Source organism: Colossoma macropomum, unplaced genomic scaffold, assembly GCF_904425465.1.
Source record: "Colossoma macropomum unplaced genomic scaffold, Colossoma_macropomum, whole genome shotgun sequence".
Lineage (NCBI taxonomy): Eukaryota > Metazoa > Chordata > Actinopteri > Characiformes > Serrasalmidae > Colossoma > Colossoma macropomum.
Window position 1 is genome coordinate 13,651,979 of NW_023494802.1, and position 23,042 is coordinate 13,675,020.

At 40.6% G+C, this 23,042-nt stretch overlaps 1 protein-coding gene across 1 annotated transcript in view; it reads left to right on the top strand.

Annotated features, from left to right (window-relative positions):
• The first annotated feature begins 15,771 nt into the window (after positions 1–15,771).
• Positions 15,772–23,042, top strand: part of bgnb (biglycan b) — a 28,507-nt gene continuing 21,236 nt past the window's right edge. The window contains exon 1 of the mRNA XM_036590947.1: positions 15,772–16,024. The gene's annotated coding sequence lies outside the window, so the exon portion shown is untranslated. The remainder of the gene's footprint in view (positions 16,025–23,042) is intronic.

A 23,042-nucleotide genomic window follows, 5' to 3' on the forward strand; every position in this document is an offset into this window, starting at 1 on the left:
CAGTCTGGAACGGAACATTTCTGCACATAGCCTCCATTTTCATTCCTGTTGCTCTGTTGTCGTTGTTTCACTGGGCTACAAAGAGGGCTGTTGTATGTACATTTTTAGGGTGTAAATATTACTGGGTCAAGACTGTTACAGAACAGTTTAGGAATTTGCAATTGCCCCCTTTAAGGCCCACTTTTGCATATGTGGGATTTCCTTTTGAAGGAGGAGACAACCTATTGTTTCTTGTACCTGTCAGTTCCAACTAATTCAACTATGCCAATGTAAATAAGTTTCTTCTCCTATTTCTTGTTAAGCTGTTGTCTTCTATAGTGCGTTCTCTGGTTTGCATAGGTCTTCATGCAAAGGCAGCTGGGCAAAGTGCTAAAATGTTTGCTTCTTTCTAAGTAAGTGCAATAAAATTTCACCCCAGGGACTCCTTTGGGGCCAAGAATAAGAGGTGCATTCGAAATTGGAGTGGAAGTACTACAGTGATTAGACAATGTAAATGCAAAATGAATATGTAATCTGGACTACAGAATCAAAGGGCAATGAAACATTCTAGACTTGTTGCCTTTGCAGAAGAATTGGCCAGGGGTCTGGGTGGAGATCGCTACTTTTTGAAGAAAAACACTGTAAAAATTGTTGATTTTTACTTGTTTGACTATGAGTGAATATTCAGTTTTGTAAGTCATCAATATGAATCTGATTACCTACAGACAGAACAGTGTGAAGTTCATCAAAGGTCAGAATGGGCCTCATTCACCAACTGTTTCTGAGAAATTTCCACTTAAAACCCACATACATGGATTTCATGTAGATTCTGACATTCACCAGTGTTTTCTTATTTAGGATTTGTTCTTAGGTAAGAACAGAATCTACACACACTGCAGAGCACAAAGGTGTGAACAATCCTGTAGTTTAAGAACACGTCATGAATCTGGCGCAGACTTTTTATTAGGACCTCTCTCAAGAACAAATTTAAGAAGAAATTAAGAAGATATGAGAATGAGGAGAATGAGCCCTGCCTTTATAAATGAAGGATTTGCAACATTTTTTGTACTATTATCATTTTGTGAATATTAATCTATAGTAATTCAAAGTATTTTCTCAAATATTTATAGTATATATATATATATATATATATATATATATATATATATATATATATATATATAAATCTTGGATCTCCAAAATGGTAACTTTACAGGGGAAGGAAAAAACCTACTTCACTTTGAATGTAAGTCAATGGAACCAGAATTTTTTCCAAGTCATTTTGGGCCGTTTCTTTTGGAAAAAAAATGGAATTCTTCATGATATTCACACACAATATAAAGGACAGGCATTTTCTAATTATGTCAAAAACCGAAAAATGACAAAAATGGAGATACGAGATATTTTAGTAGCATGCATATCAGATAAAAAGAGGTATTTCAGTGATACTATTAAAAATCTTCTTATTACTACTCTATACTGAGTATGTACTGGAAAACACAGGACATGATTCCATTAACTAATTTACTTAGCTTAGTCCTTAACTAATGTAGGTACTTTATTCATGTAGTTTTACATTTAAATTGTTGTATGCAAACTATAGAACCCTGACATTACCTCCTCCGCCCCACTTAAAAGACCAAAGTTGCTTCCTTGAATGGGACACTCTGTCCAGTTTTTTGTGCATCGATAATACCCGTGAAGTACATGCTGTGTGTGCACGTGTGTATTGGGGTGATTATTTGGCTTTGCCCAAGAGGAGATGGTTTTATAACCCAGTGGCTGCTCCGTTTGCAGAATACAATGCCCACGTTCTTACAGCTCTTCTATTCCCTGAGCAGCGGGGGAGATGGGGGTAAAGAAATTCTGTAAAAAAGAAATTAGGGCCAGACGTGGAGCTCCAAGCTGGGGACCTCTCCAAGCTCCTCTTCAGCACACCCAAGCCATAAAAGCTCCAGAGCTGTGCCAACACTGAACAATCAGTGACATCACAGTGTTCTTAGTTCTCAGTGTTCCCTGTCCTATCATTAACTTATTAGGCCTCACTGTGCAAAATGTTCAAATCGCACAGCAATCACTATAAACCTTTTTTCTTGCTTTGGAGCATGGCCCGAGTCCGTCTCCTCTCTAAAAAAATGTTCTAAAACACTTTTTCCAATCTCTAATTTTGAGCTTTAGGCGATCTTGGTCATGTTTGTGCCTCTTCCAGTTCTCCACAATGTTTCTCTTGTTTGCTCGTCGCTCTCTCTCTCTCTTTCCGCAGTCGGACAGCAAGTGAAGCCAGCGAGATCTCCACAAGGACTCTGAGATTTGGTTAATCCCCCATGTCTCCTCCACAGAGAATATAACTCATCTCTGTTAGACTCTTTTTTCTCTTTCCTCTATTCGTACTCCTCCTCCCACACACTGGTTTAATTACCCAGTATGCCTCATCTCCCTGCTGAAAACTCTAGACTGCTCTGCTCATAAATGAGCAAACCACTATTTCATGACAGTAAATATGAGATCTAATATATCATAATTTTGTTTTTTGGCATTCCTGTCACTCCTAATATTTCAACTTTTGGTTTTATCTTTAGATTTTCACCTCCTGCTGTCGTACAGGCCACAAAATCCACAACTGTATTTCATCTCATTTGTACAGCCTCTGCCACTGAACATAAAATCATATTTTAATGTTGTTTTAAAGCCATGTTTTCCATATTTTCTCATGTTACAATAATTTTCTATCTGATTCCTAATGTTGTTGATCTCTCCTTGTATGTCAGTGCGGTGGAACAGCTACGCACACTTTTTCAGTGTCCAAGACATGTGGAAATCAATGATGTTGATTGTTTTGCTATTTCAACTCAATGTGTAACATCAGTGTTCCACATAACAGCGCCCACTTCAAATGCATGCTAAGTCAAGCTGTGTTCAATCAGTTTTTGTCCTGAGGGTTTCTCTCTACCTAATGTTTCCACTCTTATACCTGTCAGCACAGTGGAATACAGCAAAGCTAGATGTGAAATACCATGTTTTGATTTTTTGACAATTATTTGACTCTAAATGAAGCCTCTTGACTGAACATGTTCAGCTCTGAAATCTAATGCCTCCAAGCTTCAAGATCGTCTCAGTGAGCCAAAAGGTCCAGCCAGCTTTTATAATTAGCAGCTTCATGATAACAAAATGCAGCCTCTATACTATATACAATACTATATGTAGTACCACAATGTATAGGTCATACAATATATTGTTAGTCGTCATCTCAACATTGGCCTTCTCAATGCTGACAGCACAGAGGGTTCTCTAAATTTGTCCTGTATACAGGGAACATCTTGACACACAACAAGTGTTCCTGTTAAGTGTTCCTGGATGATTTGTTAACCCAAGGCATTGATGTGAGCCAACAAATGCAAAATAGTGCATCCTTAAAACAGGCCACATTTTGACATATTGGGATATACAGGATGCACAAAGTAACAGGAACATCACATGAAATAGTCACTGGCCATTTTTCTGGTATACCTACCATATGCAGGTTTACAGTTAGTGACTGTAGCCCACCTGTGGTTGTCGTCTATGCCATTCAGCCATGCAACAATGGAATAGGACCACCGTTGCTCAGACATAATTTGGGTGGTGGACTATTCTCAGCACAGCAGGGAAACTCATTTGCTGAATGTTGTTAACATGGTATTGTGTGTGGCACTGCTATGAGTGTATTATGCACAGTGGTGTTGCTGTTTTTTTTTTCATTATTGCTGCTGAGTTGAGCAAAGTCCAAAAATATCCAGCCATATTTCTCTCTTCATGACCACTGATGAAGGGCAAGAGAATTACGAATGCAGATTATGCATAGACAAAGATGACCTATGGTCTCTAGCTGCTGGTGCACCAACATGGTAGGTGTGTCTAATAAAGTGATCAGTGAGTGCACACAGTGTTTAAAAACCCCAGCAGCACTGCAGTGCCTGATACAGTGATATCAGTCATTCCAGACACAACTATGTTGGTGTCATTGCTGTGCATTGCATCATGTGGTGTCCTATGATGGTCTTTTTCCATTGATGAATGGAGTAAATGGAGGCTGACAAATCGTAAATTAACAGGGCAACAGTCAGCAACTGTTAACCTACGAAGTGCACCTATTTGGTAGGTGTTTCTCATAACATGGCCAGTGAACATGTTTCATTACACCCTCAATGTGTTTTGGATATGAGGACATTTCAGGAGTTTCCGAAACTGGAGTTCAAAAAAATCATCAAAAGATACAGAGAAACTGAAATTCTAACAGCTGTGCAAGACCTGGTAGACCGTCACATAAACAGTACTTCGAACTTATTTTTGAGAGAGAGGATAAAATCAAGTTCCACTCTTCATTCAGATCTTTAAAAAAACCACAGCTGTTGCTGTCCGCCCTCTCACTGTGAGAAGACACATCTCAGCACTATGAATCTGAAAGTATGTGTGGCTGTTAAGAAGAGCTGTTACTGATAATTGGAAAGGTATCATATTTTGACATATTTTGTGCATATATTTACATATTAGGAATTACTGTATATGTGTACATACATAATTTAAACAAAGGTATTGGGACAACCCTCCTAATTATTGAGATCAGCTGTTTCAGCCACACCCATTGGTAATAGGTGGATCAAACTAAGCACATGGCCTTGCAGTCTCGATAGACAAACGCTGGCAGTAGAATGAGTCGTACTGAAGAGCTCAGTGACTTTAAACATGGCACTGTCATAGGATGCCACGTCTGCCACAAGTCAGTTGGTGAAATATCTTTCCTGCTAGATCTGCCCTGGTCAACTGCAAGTGTTACTATTGTGAAATAGAAGCAACAGGAGCAACAACAGCTCAGCCATGAAGCGGTAGACCACGCAAGCTGTGCTGAAGCGCACAGTGCCTATCCTCTGTTGAATCACTCACTAAAGAGTTCCAGATTGCCTCTGGCAGCAACATCGACAAAAGAACTGCATGTAAGGAGCTTCACCAAATGGGTTTCCATGGCTGAGCAGCTACACACAAGCCTAAGATCTAAATGCACAATGCCAAGCATCAGATGGAGTGATGTAAAGCATGGCACAACTGGGCTCTGGAGCAGTGGAAACATATTCTGTGGAGTGACGAATCGCGCTAATCTATCTGGCAGTCAGATGGATGAGTCTGGCTTTGGCGAATATAAGGCCAACATTCCATGCATGACTGCATTGTGCCAACTATAAAGTTTGGTGGAGGAGGGATAATGCTATGGGGTTGTTTTTCAGGGGGTGGCCTAGAACCTTTAGTTCCAGTGAAGGGAAATCTTAATGCTTCAGCACCAAGACATTTTGGACAATTGTATGCTTCCAACTTTGTGGGAACAGTTTGGTCAAGACCCTTTTCTTAGTTTTCTTAGTGCACAAAGCAAGGTCCATAAAGGCATGGCTGGGTGAGTTTGGTGTGGAAGAACTTGACTGGCCCTCTCAGAGCCCTGACCTCAACCCCATCAAACACCTTTGGGATGAACTAGAATAGAGATTGCGAGCCAGGACATCTCATCCAACATCAGTGTCTGACCTCACAAATGCTCTCCTAAATGAATGGCCAAAGACTCCCACAGACACACTTCAAAATTTTGTAGAAAGCTTCCCAGAAGAATGGAAGCTGTGAGGGACCAGCTCCATATTAATGCCTACGGATTTAAAATGGTTTGTCAAAACTCCTGTAGGTGTCCCAATACTTTTGTCCTTATACTGTATATTGTTTAACTGAATACTGCAAAGCTTAGTGCAATGGCAGTGTGCAGCAATAAAAATGCAATATTTATGCTGCTTATACTGCTGATATTTTGCCTACATCTCATGCAGCCATAATGAGGATGTAAACTCTGTCCTTAAGTGTCTGGCCCTAATGAGCACCCAACCTCCATCTTTGCCCTGTGACAGTATGTACAGCAAAGCATCTTTCCCTCTCTGCTGAGCATGTAATCACACGTTACTCCTCTAAGTTCCTTAGTGTCCACCCACCTCACCGCCTGCTGCCTCCGCTGTGTGCGTGTGGTTACCTTAATTGCACAGTCGTTTTGGAGCGAGCATTACTGTCTACGAAACCAGTCATCCATCCCAGCAGTGCTCGTGTTCCTCACACTCTCACTTTGTCTTACAGAAAGTGTCTGGCTGTGTTGTATTTGGCCTCAGTGCATTTCAGAAAATGTCATCTTTAATGTCATGCTTCAGCAGCAGTATCTTCCTCTATGCACTTCCCTCACTGTTGCTGACCATCATCTAGAAGCCAGCTATCTCAGCACGCTCGGGTACCTCAGCAGTGCTCCAGCGCCAGCTTCGTTATTTCCCTGCCAGCTTCCTCTACTGTGACTGGCCTCAATTCCTTTGATGAGGGAACTCAGAGGATGTATGACTGTTTGCTATTTGGACAAGAGGAGATCTACCTTATCCATCATATCCTCGCTGGCCTAAAATCAAAATCAATTCCATCTTTTATCCTCTCTTCACTGTCCCACCTCGGGCTGTTTTTACATGTGGCATGGGTTTGGAAAGCGAGGATTGGCTTTGACGCACGCTCTTAGACATGCAAGGGGTCAACAGCAACTGACAGATGAGCGGCTTTCAGTCTCAGGCCACTGGCGTTCACTTTCACCTTAGCTAGCTGTACAATTATTTTTGTTGATCATTATTCTGATAGTGATGCTGATTTGCATTACTAATATCACAGAAGTGAGCTTTTGTGGATATTTTGATTTTGAATCAGGGCATTCACATTTTGGTCAGTATAATGTAGCACAGTCTTTAATAATACCAGCAATGGTCCAACTGGCTAAACTAGGGGTGTCAAACTCAACTGCTAAAAGGGTCAAATTAAAAAATTACAAAAAAAGCATGGGCCCGAGAATTGACCCACTTGCAGTGGTAGACTTGCGGTAGGCCTATATATATATATATTCAATTCTCTGGCCCATATCTACATAAATATGTATACACATACATATATATATATATATATATATATATATATATATATATATATATATATATATGTGTGTGTGTGTGTGTGTACACACATATGTATATAAAACAACTACACTAGCTACAGATAACTGTTAAACTGTCCCTTAGGTTGTTGTTGGAGAGGGAGGTCAGAGTGCACATTCCTTTGCAGTGCATGTTGGGGATTGTAGTGCAGCGCACTGTGAAATGGACTAATATTAATAGAAAATTATAATAATTTTGGGACCTACATAGGTGCTACGGGCCTGACACGCCTTGTGCTTGACCGATGTGGTCCTGTAGTTGGACTGTTGCAGGTTTGATCTTTGGTGATTCCACAGTTCAGTAAGATGCAGTGGTGATTCACTTGACTCAGAGGAATGATGTGCTAGCCTTCATCTCTCAGCTTGGGGGGGACCGTGCAAATGGGTGGAATGTCTAAACTGGGGAGAAAATTAGGTAAATATTGAAAACAAACAAATTAATAATAATAATAAGAAGGAGAAGAAGAAGAAGAAGAAGAAGAAGAATCAGAATAAGAATAAGAATAAGAATAAGAATAAGAATAAGAATTATAATAATCTCATTGTCCAAGAGTATATAATTCATCATGTAGCAATATATTCAAATGGTATTTTGATTATATTGTAGCGTGTTTGGGAAATGTTTTCAGGTTAGTTTTAGGTTAATGTGTTCCGTAGCATTTACTCACTGGGCTATTCTGACAAGGACTTTTATTATGAAGGCAGGGCTTGCCCGCTGTTTGTATTAATGCCTGTAGAACAGCAAGTACTGGGTCAGTCGGAGCTGGAAGCCTAGAGGGTGCAAATGTGAGCTGAGAGCTTATAGGCTTAGAGCCAAAATTCTCTTTATGTGCAGCGTAGCTGTGGCCAACTACAGCTGCCTAATAAAGCACAATGACTTGTGCATAAACAGAGTCTTCTTTAATAGCGGTAAATGCTACGATTTCATGCAGCTCTGGTAAGTATTTCTACAACTTTATCATTAGCAGACCTTGGGGTCTATGTCTGAACACATGAAACACGTGTCACCTAGATAAACCTAATGCTGAGATGTTGTACAAAGCCCTACAAGCAAACACACATACTCTCACACTGTATCTCACCAATATCTGTATTACAGAGAGGTCTGGACTGCAGGCTAGCCAGTCTAGCACCTGCACTCTCATACTACAAAGCCACACTGTTGTAACGTGCAAAATTTGGTTTGACATTGTCTTGCTGAAACAAGCAGGGACATCCCTGAAAAAGACGTTGTCTGGATGGCAGCATATGTTGCTCCAAAATGTATACATACCCCCCAGCATTAATGGTGCCTTAACAAATGGAATTTACCCATGCCATTGGCACTAAGACACCCCCATACAATGACAGATGATGGATTTTTAATTTTGCATTGGTCACAATCCAGATAGCCCTATTCCTCCATGGCCTGGAGATCACATTGTCCATTATTTCCAAAAACATTTTGAAAGGTGGATTCATTAGACCACAGCACATTTCCACTTTGCATCAGTCCATCTCAGATGAAGTTTAACCCAGAAAAGTCTAGATGTTGTTAATTGTATGGCTTCCACTTTGAGTAGTAGAGTAGTAGAGCATTTGTAGATGCAGCACGAACTGTGTTTACTGGCAAGGATTTTCTGAAGTACTGCTGAGCCCCTGTGGTCATATCCATTACAGATGCATGTCACCTTTAATGCCATGCCGTCTGAGGGATCCAAAGGTTATGGGCATTCAGCATTGGTTTTCGGCCTTGCCCTTTATGCACAAAGTTTTCTCCAGGTTATCTGAATCTTTTAATAATGTTATGGACTGTAGATGGTGAAACCCCTAAATTCCTTCCACTGCTTTCTGCTTTTATTTGCGTTTCACCTACTGTCCCAACTTTTTTGGAATTGGGTTTATATTATAACACCGATATCAATATGACAAATGGACAAAGCTTTTTCGTTTTTCCTTCATCTCGAAAAGAGCAAAACTCTTAACTTCTATTGCCTGTTCTCTGTCTGCTCTTGCCCGGCGACAGCAGCTTCCTGTGTTTGTTATTGGAGGAGGTTAGGAGGGGGGCAGAGGCCAATATCCCCCCAAATGTCCTAAGCACACATGTACCAAAACGACACACACACCCCAAAGGGCATTCCATAGTCACTGAGAGGGAACGAGGGATGTCGTGAGATCACTGAGGTACTGAGCGAGAGCTAGAATGAAAGAGATGTGCTGCAATTGTGTTCAATACACAGCTACACAACCACGAGAATGAAATTTAAACACAAGCACTCTAATATAGCAAAATCAAACAGGATCCTATACAAACACGCAATCAGATTAACTAAAAGAGAACAGGAGAACATAAATACAATAAACTACAAAATCTGCATAAAGATGGCCTGGAGTAAAGAGGATTAGCTGATTGAAGTCCAGTCCCATGTCTTATCAGTGTGAGGCAGCATGTTCATGATTTCACTACAACTCTTAATACCTGCTGTTCCAAATAAACAGAGGCCTCAAAGTACCTTAAGACAAGGCAGAGAAAACTTTTGAACTGACGCGTTGGAGATATTGCCAAGCAGCAGCAGCAGAAGTGCACCAACTGTTCAACTCAACTTCGTTGACATTCCACTCATATACAAATATATGAGCTAAAGGGGCAGACCTGGCACCAGAACTAAAACATAAGTGAGGCTTTCAACAACACTCATGGAGGGTCACCAAAAGTCAGTCCATTTAGGAAATTTGTCTGTTAATTTACATCCCCACAATGTACCAAGCATGTGACGAGCATTGACACTGTAGAAGCGTGCACAGTGTAGTGGTGTAGTGGTTTAGTAGGCATTGATTGGTGTTGGTTGGTGGGGCACTGCCTCTAAATGACCCCCTGACCCTGGTTCCACAGTGCAACATATTATCGATACTCCGTGAAGTATTTAATAATTCTAAAATCAAAATTAACCTTTGTTACATTGTTAGTTCATGTCTTTGGTCTTACACTGTAAAAATGATGGTTCTATATAGAACCTTTTTGAAGAGGGTTCTATATAGCCCCAAAAAGGATTCTTCTCTTGTTACAATGTTAAAATTTTAAACGTTTTAATATTGTATATTAACGTTAAATCTGCTGTTCATTTTGCTCTTGTGTCTGTTTGCTATCCGGTGTCGACCAGAAGAGGATGGGTTCCCCTTTTGAGACTTGGTTCCTCTCAATGTTTCTTTCTCTTGCTTTTAGGGAGTTTTTCCTTGCCACTGTCACCATTGACACCACTCATGGGGGCTTGGACCCGGATTTTTCTGCGAAGCTGCTTTGTGACAACATCTGTTGTAAGAAAACGCTACAGTAATAAACTTTGACTTGACAATATCAAGCCTGTAACAATACAAGAACCATTTTGGTGCTCTATAGAACCCTTTTCAAAAAGGTTCTGTATAGAACCATAATAAGCACATTCTCCATCAATCTGAAGAACGCTTTCGTGATGCAAAAGAACCCATTAATCATTTGAAGGGATTCTTTGAATGTTCATGGTTCCGTATCAAACCATTTTCTTTACTAAAGGACCCTTGAAGAACCATCTTTTTTAAGTGTGTATAATGCACGACTCATCATATTATTTAAAAGTAAAATCCTTCATGTGTCTGTAAATGTTTCTGGACAAACGGAGTGGGATAGAGTTATGCGACAGAGAGGAAGGCAGGTAAACTGGGAAATTGCATGGGCTAATGTTTTTAGGGCATCACATAACCCCAATCATCAATTCATCCATCTGAAAATATGCCACAGGGCATATCTGACACCCAGGGTAAGGCATTTGATGGGCTTAAGCCTTCACTCCTTCTGTACTTTCTGTCCACATGGGACTCTGGGGACTTTTATGCATATTATGTGGGACTGCCCAAAAGTTTATGCTTTTTGAGAGGAGGTTGTTGTTTCCATCTCTTCTCTGACCAAGACATATTTCCCCATGGACCCTGAACTTCATTTACTGAATGATGACTCTAAGTTCCCCATTACGGAAAGTTCCCAGAAAATACGGCTGGCTGGCCTAACAGCAGTGAAAAAAGTCATTGTCCAGCATTGGACAGCATCCCCTCACAACCTGTCTATACGTCATTGGCTCCATACCTGATTCTGGAACTGTCATCTGCAAGAATTGGCAATGCTGGCCCTGAAACTCTTAATACATGGATTCACGGAATGTCTAAAGTCAGGACCCTTGTGCTTGCTTAACTATATGCTGTGCTTAAGTTCTGAATGATGTAATTCTCGTGTGTCCTATATTGTAGCAATGTTTTTTTTCTCTTGTAAGTCCCATGTGTCTGGGTCAGGGCTGGAATGGGGGGAGTTTTTCTGTAATCTTCCTTTAAAATGGACTTTTGATTGTCCCCAAATATAGACTGCTTTTGCTTACATCACCGCACTGTGCACCAGCAGGCACGGAGAATTATATTAATCAATAATTTTGTCTTTTACCTCCACCAACTCCCCCCATCACAGAGGTAAAACTCTCAGCTAGCTCAGAGACACAATAGGAGGCTCTCTGAGCTAGCTGAGAGTTTGTGTTAATCAGAAATTGTGGCACATATTACAAATATTACATATCACTGTTGTTGGATCAAAACCTTGTATCTCCAAAATGTGAACTTTAAAGGGGAGGGTAAAAACATACTCTTCTTTTAATGTAAGTCAATGGAACCAGACATTTCTCCAAGTAATTCTGGGTCATTTCCGTTGGTCCATTCATCATGAAATTTGCCCACAATATAAAGGACCACAGGTACTTTCAAATAATGCCAAAACTGAAAAACGACAAAAATGGAGAGGTTTCGTTCTGACAGCACCGATATATTACAAAATACTAAACTAAAGTTAATCAACACCCCCAACACTCCCATCTAATAGTACTTAAAGCCAAAATATACTTGGCACACATCCTCACCATCACGCAACACGAAAAGTTATAAACAGTACACTGCAGCAGACCAAAGGAGTGACCCCCACTGGACAGGCTGAGTTTGATGGATGGACCAAGGAAGATGTAACACAGCTAATAGTACCAAGTACCAACCAACCACTACTCTTTGAAGCTCTTCACATGACCAGGCTGTTCCACATTATGTTAACTAATACAGAATAAAAATATCATATATGTTCATCATTTCTAAGTTTATAAAACGCTGTACCTGGCCTGATATCTGTATTTGGCAGGTAAACGATTGTACATTCTCACTTGGTGAAACTGTTCATTGAAACTTCATAGGCCTCCAGATGCTGTGGGTAAGTGGGTGCTGGCAGTGATACCTAAATGAAAGCAGAAGTCAGTAACAGCATATGCTGCCAATGGCAAACCTGAAACAGGCTGTAGAAACACATCAGCACTCTGAGGTGTGTAATGCTTTATTCACTATTCTAGATTACAAATAAATCAAACACACATGATCATAAATCTTTAAGATGGTGATCAGAAATGGTCCATTCTGATGTGTTTAAAAGTATGTGTAGGTGTGGATGTATATACAGCACCGTGCAAAAGTCAGAGGCTACCTTTCATTTATTTTATGTCCAGTCAGATTGGTGAAAGTGTGAAGTCTGGCCTCTGAGGTGGTCATTCCATTGTTCTGATTCCTTTTCTCAGGAACAGCTTCTTGACAACTACACATCCTTTAAGCACTGAGATGTATTCTCACAGTGGAAGGATGGACAGAAACAGATGTGCATGTTTTCAGATCTGAAGCAGCTTGATTTTCTCCTCTCTCTTAGAGACAAAAGCTTTAAGTGGTGTTTATCTGATGGTGACAGTTTTGGTGTCTACCAGGTCTTGCTTTGTCAGTATTTTTTCGAATGCCAGTTTTGGAAAATCCTGTTTTTTCATGTACAGTCCTTTGATTTCCCTCTTAGTTATCGCTGTTCTCGGAAGAAAACCTCGTATCTCCAAAATGGTAACTTTACAGGAGAAGGAAAAAACCTACTTTACTTTTAATGTAAGTCAATGGAACCAGAATTCTTTCCAAGTCGTTTTGGAAGTCCCTGTAGTTACTGAATAATAAGTCTTAGTATGTAATAAGCCTGGGATTTTAAGAGGTTTATCATCTCTTTGACTGGAAATTAAATAAATTAAAGATGGTTTCTAACTTTTTCACAGTATTGTACATGTTTCTGCGTGCCTCCTATCTGTGGGTGCTTTCAGCCAAGTACTGCAGTCAACAGAACCTAATCAAGTGATAACATGAATGATAATAACATTAGCAGAACACTGTATCTGTCTCTTCCCATATAAACTGATTTCAATCTTGCACAAAAATTTGATGGGTCCTCCCATCATGCATCTGGTTTGCTTTGTGCCCCAGCTGTTACACCCAAGCTGAAAACTGTGAGCAGAGCAAAACAGCCTTGTGTGAACCATAACCGCTGTGCTGTCAGAGTAGCAGGTATTGCCTCTCTCTAGAACCACCCTAGGGAGTCTGAGCAAGAGCCACAGTTTCCGAGGCTGAAACCATACTTACGAGAACCACAGCTATAAGCCACTCTGCAGTGTGCAACATGGACCCTAAACACACGTTCCGTTGCGGTTCCTCTGCTTCGTGCATGCTACATTTCAGCAGCTCGCTCACCACAAAAGGCACCACTGAGGAAATATGCCGCATTTTTCTTTCATAAGTGGCACCCAAGGGAGCTGGATTTGTTCTGACAGCTGTCACTTTTGGGGAGCTTTCAAGCTCTGCAGTTAACACAAGAGTAATTAGATTTTGATTAACTGACTAATTACATGCATTAATCACAGGTTTCTCCTGCAGTGCTGTTAGACGTGAGGGGCACCAGGGGGCACACTGATTTAGACACAGCACAAAATAACATCAAGATATTAAAGCACTGTTCTTTCACATCAGGTCAAACCATTTAACCATTACAAGACAAGCCTTGGATCAGAAGAACCTTTTCATTAGAGGTTCTACCTGGTAAAGTTTGCTAACCTGCATATCACCAAGGAGTCACAGTCTAATGCGCATGTTCAGAGTCCTGAAGATCCTTCACATGTACTGTTACTATAACATGATTCACTTTACACTGAAGGTTGTAGGGCCCCTTAGCACTGCACCAGTACCAGCCTAGTCTTCAGGGTATTAGCATTGCTGTGCTGGTGAGGTTCTTTACAAAGTAATCCAACAGAAAAATCTCTTAGGGGGTTCAGGCATCACAACTGGTTTTTATGTTTAAATAGGTGCACATGCCACGCACCCACGAATCCTGTTTTTACGAATGTTAGATTAAAGCACTGTTTTCTCTCTCTGCGGACATTTTTTCTGGTTTACGACAAGAAAACGAACAGTCTCCAGGAGGCACACAGCCTGTTACCAGGTCATATAAATCAGTTCAAAGCAGCTGGAAATATTTCATTGCTTTGTTTAGTTTAAATAATCTGGCTCTTTCGAAAAAGTACTTTGACTAGAAAAACTAAAGCAACCATCTTTCTGAATAACTCTCTGATGAAGTGCAGGGAGTTTACTGTGCACAAGAGCCTGCATGAGAGCCATTATGTAATGCAGACGGAGTCAAACTAAAAAAAACATCACAGGTGACAAATTTTTCTTCCATTTATTAATAGATTATATGTACCTCTAATACGCTCATTGTCCACTTTATCAGCTCCACTTACTATATAGATGCACTTCTACAATTACAGACTGTAGTTTGTTATTTTATCCTGTTCTTCAGTGGTCAGGACCCCCACAGGACCACCACAGAGCAGGTGTTATTTGGATGGTGGATCATTCTCAGCACTGCGGTGACACTGACATGCTGGTGGTGTGTTAGAGTGTGTTGTGCTGGTACGAGTGGATCAGACACAGCAGTGCTGCTGGAGTTTTTAAACACCTCAGAGCCACTGATGGACTGAGAATAGTCCACCAACCAAAAATATCCAGCCAAAAGCATCCTGTGGGCAGTGTCCTGTGACCACTGATGAAGGAATAGAAGATGACCAACACAAACTGTGCAGCAGCAAATGAGCTATCGTCTCTGACTTTACATCTACAAGGTGGACCAGCAAGGTAGGAGTGTCTAATAGAGTGGACAGTGAGTGGACACAGTGTTTAAAAACTCCAGCAGCACTGCTGTTTCTGATCCACCACCCAAATAATACCTGCTCTGTGGTGGTCCTGTGGGGGACCTGATTATTGAAGAACAGGGTGATAGGAGGCTAACAAGGTATGCAGAGAAACAGATGGACTACAGTCTGTAATGGTACAACTACAAAATGCACTTAACCATCATAAAACTATAATGTGTCAGGCATCAGGCAACATATTATGTAAGAACTTTCTGTGATTTAGGTTTTTGGGGTGGTAAATGCTTTGGATCAGGTTCCTACACCCTACAAAATGTTTCTTCAAGGGTTCTTTAGTAAGGACAAAGGCTCAAAGAACCATTTGAATGCTGAAAGAGTTCTTCCTTATGATGAAAAACCTATTGTATTGTTCTTTAAGGAAACTTTTAAAATGGTTCTACAGCCCCCAAAAGAGTTCCTCTATTGTTGCCGGCCACAGAGCCTTTTGGCACAATAATCCTCTTTGTTGAGAATGTTCCACTGAGCAGTTCTGACTCAGTAAGCTTCTCTAGAACAGCCACATCAAACCACTTAATGACTTTTTATCTTAACTATTCAGTGTGGCAGAAATAAAAAAGAAGGAATTCTATTTAAACTAGTATTAGAAAAGAAACGAATATGACTGACTTATAAGCGCTCTTTAAAGCTGACTGAGCTGTCCTATGGAGAGTCACTCCCTGGTCGTGTTTCCAGCATCCTCAGTGAGAGGCTGGCTCAAGTTTTGGGCTGGACCCCCCTGCTCCTCCGCTATTTCCTCAGAGTGGTGCGCGCGCTCTCGGTACTCTGCAGCTCAGCCGGACACACAGACTTCATGACCTGAAAAGCTGAGACACCTTCTGTAATTGTAACAATACAAAAACATTAATGTTTAGAGTTTTTTTACGCGGAGAGATTCGAATCATCGAGGAACTATTTCAGACGCCACAACACTGGGATTCCGCTGTTTAAGGTAACTTAAGATGTCAGCTGTGAATTTTCACAGATATATTTAAAAGTTCTATCTAGCACGTCGTAAGTTCTTCATTTGTTGCACATATCGCATTATTTAGGAGATTGGCCTGCTTATCTTCTTGAACCGAGGCCAAAAGTTGCTCCTGTTGTTTCGTGTTCAAGTAAATATCTTGATTAACTTTTATTTATAGTAGTTTTATTAATGGACTGCTATGAAGTAACGATGGGAAACGATGGCGGGGGGCATGTTGAACATTTACCCTCCAAAGAAAACACCTCTGAAAAACTTCAACTCGTATGTGGTATTTGTTTTTTCTCTCCTCTTTCCTTTATGCTCTTATCGCGGTCCACCATGTACGCGCTGACATGAAGCAGTAGCTGTTGTGATTGTGTGGTAATTCTCATCAGGACCTTTAGATGTCGCTGCAGCGCACCTGAAACACTCAGAGCGCTCAGGTGCGACTGTCTGCGAGAGTTCAGTTCTCTGGCCTTGGAAGGAGAAAGAAAAGTTATTAGATTACGAATTACGAGGGAAAACGAGCAGACAGGCTCATAACTGGATGTTCAAGGATGCCTTTTCAGAAATCTACATGATAACTGTCCAGTCTGAGATTTTGTAGTGATATTTGTGGTGATATTAATTATAATACAGCGCATTATAATATAAATGTTAAGCATTAAGCTGAGTATTACTGCCTTTTTGAGTGAAATGTAAATGCTTATACTTGCTTATACTATACTAAAATACTAGTATATCATACTATACTTAAATGCTTATATTATACTAAACAGGATGCATCTGTATATACATATACATGTGTATGCACAGAATGTACACACACACACACACACACACACACACACACACACACATATATATATATATATATATATATATATATATGTATACGTATGTATATGTACAGACACACACACACACACACACACACACACATATATATATGTATATATATATATATATATTTATTTGTACATACATGTGTGTAGAATACTCAAAGAACCTACTGCATGATTAAAGGAATCTTTGCTTGGTGAAATGGTTCTTCAGATTGATGGAGAATGTGCTGTATATGCTTCTACACAGAACCTTTTTGAAAAGGGTTCTAGATGTCAAGCTTGTAATAGAAGAATCCTTTGGGTACTTACACTGAGACATGGTATTAAAGGGAAAATAAAAGTGCGCCAACATTTCTTGATTTCCAGTGGTGCCTTTAACAATAAAGAGAGGAAGGAGTGAAAGGGTGAACAAGAGTGTTGCGGCTGAATGTTGGAGACACACTACACGCTCTCTTGGCTTTAGGATGAAGTATTGGAAAGACTCAGACTGTGGTTTGAGGGGGACATTTTTAGCCAGTGGATGATCACAAGGTGCGGACAACTGTGGTTAGATACAAGAACTCCAGCAGATATGGATGTGTATCTGGTTAGACGGTCATAAAGTTGTAGCTATTTTTTTACTCAGGTGAATTATTTCCAGTATTTAAAGAAGTCCCAAAAAACTGTGTTTGAGGTTCTGGTTCTCTAAGAACAGAGGAAATAGTTTCTTTGTCCAAATATCTTTATCCATTTTCCAACCCTTTTTCTGAGTCTCAAATGGCTCCACTGTACATGAAATAGTTCATTAGTGAACCATTTGGGTACAAATCCATTATTTCATGACCTAGATCAGAGGGTGGGAACGTCGGTCCTGTAGGGCCAGATTCCAGCACAGATTTTTCTGTTTAAACAAACCTGATTGAACTAGAGTTAGTTCCCATGTTTAACTGGGGTCATTCCCCTCTGTGCACTGTATAGGGAATAGGAAGCATCAGCCTTTGAGTGCTGTTTTTAAATAAAGTGCTGGAAATGAGTACATCATTTTCAAATTACACTCTATAACATAGAACTCCAGTGACAGTCAGCTGACCACGGCAATAAACAGGTTTCCAATGATTCCTGGACTCACAGGCTCGGTTTTCTTCTGGCCAGGCCTGGATTTGGTTCTGTGCTCTGTTGATTAGGCCTGCCTTGGCCTGGTTTCGTGCCAGGCACCACATCCAAGCAGAGCGGTAGCAGACACTTTGCCAGGAAGAGGCTTTTTTAGGGACACAAGTCACCAAATTACAGTCGAGACGGTAGTTAATTCCAGCCGAGTGCTTGGAACCTGGAACCGCCCAATGGTTAGCTAGGGAGCAGAGGAAGAGTGAGAACAAGAGCAGTGGGTGCACATTACTGGAGGAATTAGAACAGTGCATAGATGAGTTATTCCCATAAACACTGATAACACTATTGGTATTTACTTCAGTAACACATATAAGGGGAAATTAAAAGCAATAATGTTATATTAATAATATTAGACTGGAGTGGATCAGCATGGTGTTCTGAGATATTCAGCCTATTTGACCCTGGATGTCAGCACTTGTATGTGTCAGGGGCACAGAATAAGGCACAGCAGGACAAAATCTTGGCCTCACCGGCAAATGCACTATAGTTGCAGGATGAGGTCATTTCAGTTCATTGCCATTCAGAGTGAAAAGCCAATAACTTCACACTTTCCTCCTCCCAACTTCAGTATGCCAGCGGCCAAAGTTGTGCCATTATCTTAATTGAATGTTGCTACTTTTTTCAACACTATGAGACACTCAGTTTCCTTCCTGGCTGTACCTAATACTTCCCCTAATGTTTTTCAGTCTATAGACAAAAAGTGTATGTTTTTGTTTGTGGGGTGTTTCAGAGAAATTATGTTATTTTAATGTCAGTTTCTAAGAAGGCTAACAAATCCTCTGGTGAGAAAGAGGCCTACCTTTTTCCATGTTTTACCTCGGGTTTAGTGCTACAGCAGTGGTAGTGTTGCATAGCTGTTTTTCCATATTAAAAGCTCCATATTTTATACAGACACAAACATAAACAGACACATGAGAGTAGAAATTTCCCTCTGGCTGGTTTTTAGCTCATAATTTTTTTATTACACGAATCAAATATGCCAATGTGCCTTCATGCACTGACTATGACACGTTCAAATGTTGTCTAGATAAATGACATCTCATTTTAGAGAGCTGAGTATATTTTAATTAAAGATTTGACATATAGTATTTCTTCAGACTAGGTGGAGACAGACTAATGTACCACAGTAAATGCTTTTATGAGCAATTTGGTGCATTTCAGAGCCTCAAACGGGCTTGAAGGTCAAAGACTATTGTTTTATTAAGTGACCAAACTGAAGTCTTTTGAATGCACTCGGGAGTGGCCTTTTTAACTGATGTGACTTTGTCATTAGTCCATGGGTGTCTAATTTTGTGTGAAAGTGGAAGGGGGAGAGTGAGCTACATCATAGCTTGCTGTGCTAAGTTGCATTTGACTGTTAATTACTGACAGTTGCTGGTTTTTTGATGCCTTAGACTTACAAATATTGCTACAGTCCTAATTGAAACTACCTCTAGCTAGCAGCTAATGTTAGCTAAAAACTTTACTACATTGCCAAGTCGTTATCACTAGCAAGGCGAACGACATCTTCACTTTTCTGCTGACTTTTCTGTCGACTTCAAGATACTGAAATGCTCTGAATTGATACCAAAAACAATGACATGCACTGGTAGCCTAAAAGCATCCAGACACCTCTTCTATTTGGTGAATTCAACTACTTTTGATGCACCCACTATTGACACAAATGTTTAATTGCGCACACAAAGCTTGTTTAATCTTCACAGAAAAGACCTCTTGGCTCCCCAGTTGCACAACCATTTTATAATTGGCTCTATCATCAGGAGATCACGAATTAGATCCCTGGCGATGCCACTGCCATCCGTGACTGGGAGTCCAAGTAGGCAGTTGGCCCTACTTCCTCTGGGTGAATTAGTGTCAGTAAGCATTAGCCATTGCAGGCATCTGTTGCAGAATTGGCCGTTAGCATCTTGAGATGTACAATGATGGAGTGTTAGCAGCAGTTCGAAAAGACACAGTGGCTGGCTTCACCTGACTCAGAAGAAGCATGTGCTAACCTTCACCCATCCAGGTTGGTAGCATTGTGTAATGGGGAGACCTAGTTAGCGGGTGAGAACTCACTACAGCTAAAGTGGGGAGGGAAAGAAAGATTGCCAGTAGATTGTGACACTCTGGAGAAGCAACACAAGAGCCTAAGGTCACCATGTCTAGTGCCAAGCATTGTCTAGAAGGTGCCTTCTCTGGAGTGATGGAGCACCTGACCAATGCATTTATGTGCATCCACTTTTCGGTCTACAGCAGTTTAGCTCAGCCCATTCACATTGAGTGCTTCAGGCTAATCTGCTTTTTGTTAGAGGCCCAATGCTGGACAGCCAATTAGAACATAGGTCATTTACATACATCCGTCTTAAAGGCACAGCAAAAAAACCAGCGTGTTTTACCCCTTGACATTCCAGGTATATTTCATAGAAAGGCTTATCTTATTATTCAGTAACTACAGGGACTTCAGTGCAAACTAGTGGAGCTATTCTGAGGTTATAGAAGTGTGTAATAAAACTCACCAGCAGGCCCATGGCTTGTTTAGGGGTTAACTCTAGCAGATAAAGAGGGGTTGACAAATGGTCATGCAAAAATGAACCTGACCTCACTAATGCTCTTGTCACTGAATGCAATCAGATCCTTACTCGTATCTAGTGCAAAGCCTTCGCAGGAGAGTGGAGGCTGTTACTGCGGAAAAGGGGGACAAACTCCCTGTTAATACCCTTGATTTTAGAAGAGAAGGTGTCTACAATCTTTTGCACACAGTGTAAGATTCTGTCTTTGTCTTTATTGTGCAATATGACTCTGCATGTGCGCAGTGTGTGCATGTGTTATTAGTTCATATTTATTTTCATGTTGAGCATTTCTGTCTGCAACTTCCATCTTTTGCATCTCTCTCTCTCTCTCTCTCTGTCGCTCTCTCTCTCTCACACACTCTGTCCTCCCTCCCTTCTGTTTTCATTTCTTTTTTCTTGTCCCTTTCACACACCACCGCGCCTCTAAGACTAACAAAGTTCCCCAGAGATGGATGGGGTGAGGGTGACAGAAATAGCAGCCTGCAGCCCCTGTCGAAGGGGAATGTGGTGTATGTAATTACCAGGAGTAAGCAGAAGCTACTCTTTTGTCAAACTCTGGCCATTCTGTTGTATAACCATGTGTTAGACAGGCGTGCTTTCATGTTTACAGCATTTCCACGAGTGCACAGTGGCCCTGAGAAGTGGAAACTGGAAGTGTCAGTCTGTCAGCCCGTATATTTGGCTCTAGCCGTGCGATTAGGCTTCCTCTTCTCCTAATACTGTTTCCTTTTTGTCTCTCATTCCCTTTGTTCTTGTGTCAATAGGATCAACTCAGCAGTGGTTGAGCCCCACTTTACAGCCAGATGTTTCTGTTATCAATTACAGCTCACAATGAGATCCGTCCTGCGGCCCCCATCTGCGTGTTCTGCTGCCGCATTAGCCTGCTAATCGGGCCCTTGATGGAAGTTAGTCTGGACTTTAAAACCTTCATAGCCTCCTCTGTGTATTGTTGAGCAGCAGCTGATTAAAAAAAGGTTCTCAAAAGAAATTGCTGTGCACAACGATGTTCCGTACTATAAAAATGGCACATATACTTATGCATATTATGGTGCTATGGCATTCATAATATACTTCATATGCTTTTGCACGGTGAGCAGAATGCAGAGACGTCTGGTAGTCCAGCCTCAGTTCTCTTGCATTCCTCCAGCCAAGCCAAACTGGGCCATTTTTAGGGAGCACAGTATAATTTAGCTGCTATTTTTACCAAAAGGGACACTGTATAGTGATTGTTTTTCTCTATTCAACAGTAAGAAAAATGCTGCCACCTTCCTGTATGTTTACTTCTTAAACAAAGGGTGGACACAGCATTTAGAGCTGCTGATCTATAGGGCTGACTTGTCTCTATGAATAATATTCTAGGTTGTAATGTAAACCCACTGAGAAATACTGTTGTGAAGTAGATACTTTAGTGAAGCTTGAAGACTCTTTTTTCTTTGGTGGGCCGTAAGGGGGATGCTGATGTACTACATACCATTTTAAATCTAAAAGACCAAAGGCTTATTCTGTAGGCCCTCGCATGAATGGTCAAGCTGTATTTATTGTCCCTGAAGCAGAAAGAATGTTAGATATGTGGAGATGATTTAGAAGTAGATAAGGGGAGCTGTTAAAGGGGCCATATCATGGAAAAACAAACTTTTTTGAATAAGAGTTGATTTGGTGTGTACACATTGTTAAAGTTTTCAATGGTATCATTCCCTCCCCCGTCCATACAGCGTGCTTTGAATGAATTGTTTTTGTGATGTCACAAAAAACAATGCATTTATGTACATCCACTTTTCAGTCTACAGCAGTTTAGCTTAGCTCATTAACATTGAAGTTATATAGAACTGCTTTTTGTATGAGGCCCAATGCTGGACAGCCAATTAGAACATTGCTCATTTACATATATCAGTTTTAAAGGCACAGGAACCAAAAGAGCATGTTTAATTCTAGCAGATAAAGAGAGGTTGGAAAATGGTCATGCAAAAATGAATTATGACCATTTCTGGTCATTTTTATACCTGAGAGGATAAAAGAATTCAGCATATGGATGTGAATCCTGACAAATTTGGATATTTGAGGAACCGTAATTGTTCATGAATGGATATCTGGTTAACTGCAAGCAACAAAAAGGAGAAAAAATGATGCGATAACCAATACATCACTGGCTGCTGAGTAGATCCCATCGTCTTTTACACAAAGTCTTTTCTTCTCAGTGGATGATGTGAGAACATATTAGTTCATTAAAGAAATATAACCTGGACCTACATAATAACAGCTAGATAGCTAGTTAGTTTAGTTAGCAAATAGGCTACACCAGAACCTGCCATGCCATGACTATCTTCTCAGTTGTGTCCTTAACAACACATCCTTTTGATTTCAGTATTCAAATACTGGTATACAGTTAGTAACTGAGTAATTGAGTACACACACACACACACACACACATTCTGATTTAGTACTTCACACTGAAGCAGTGAG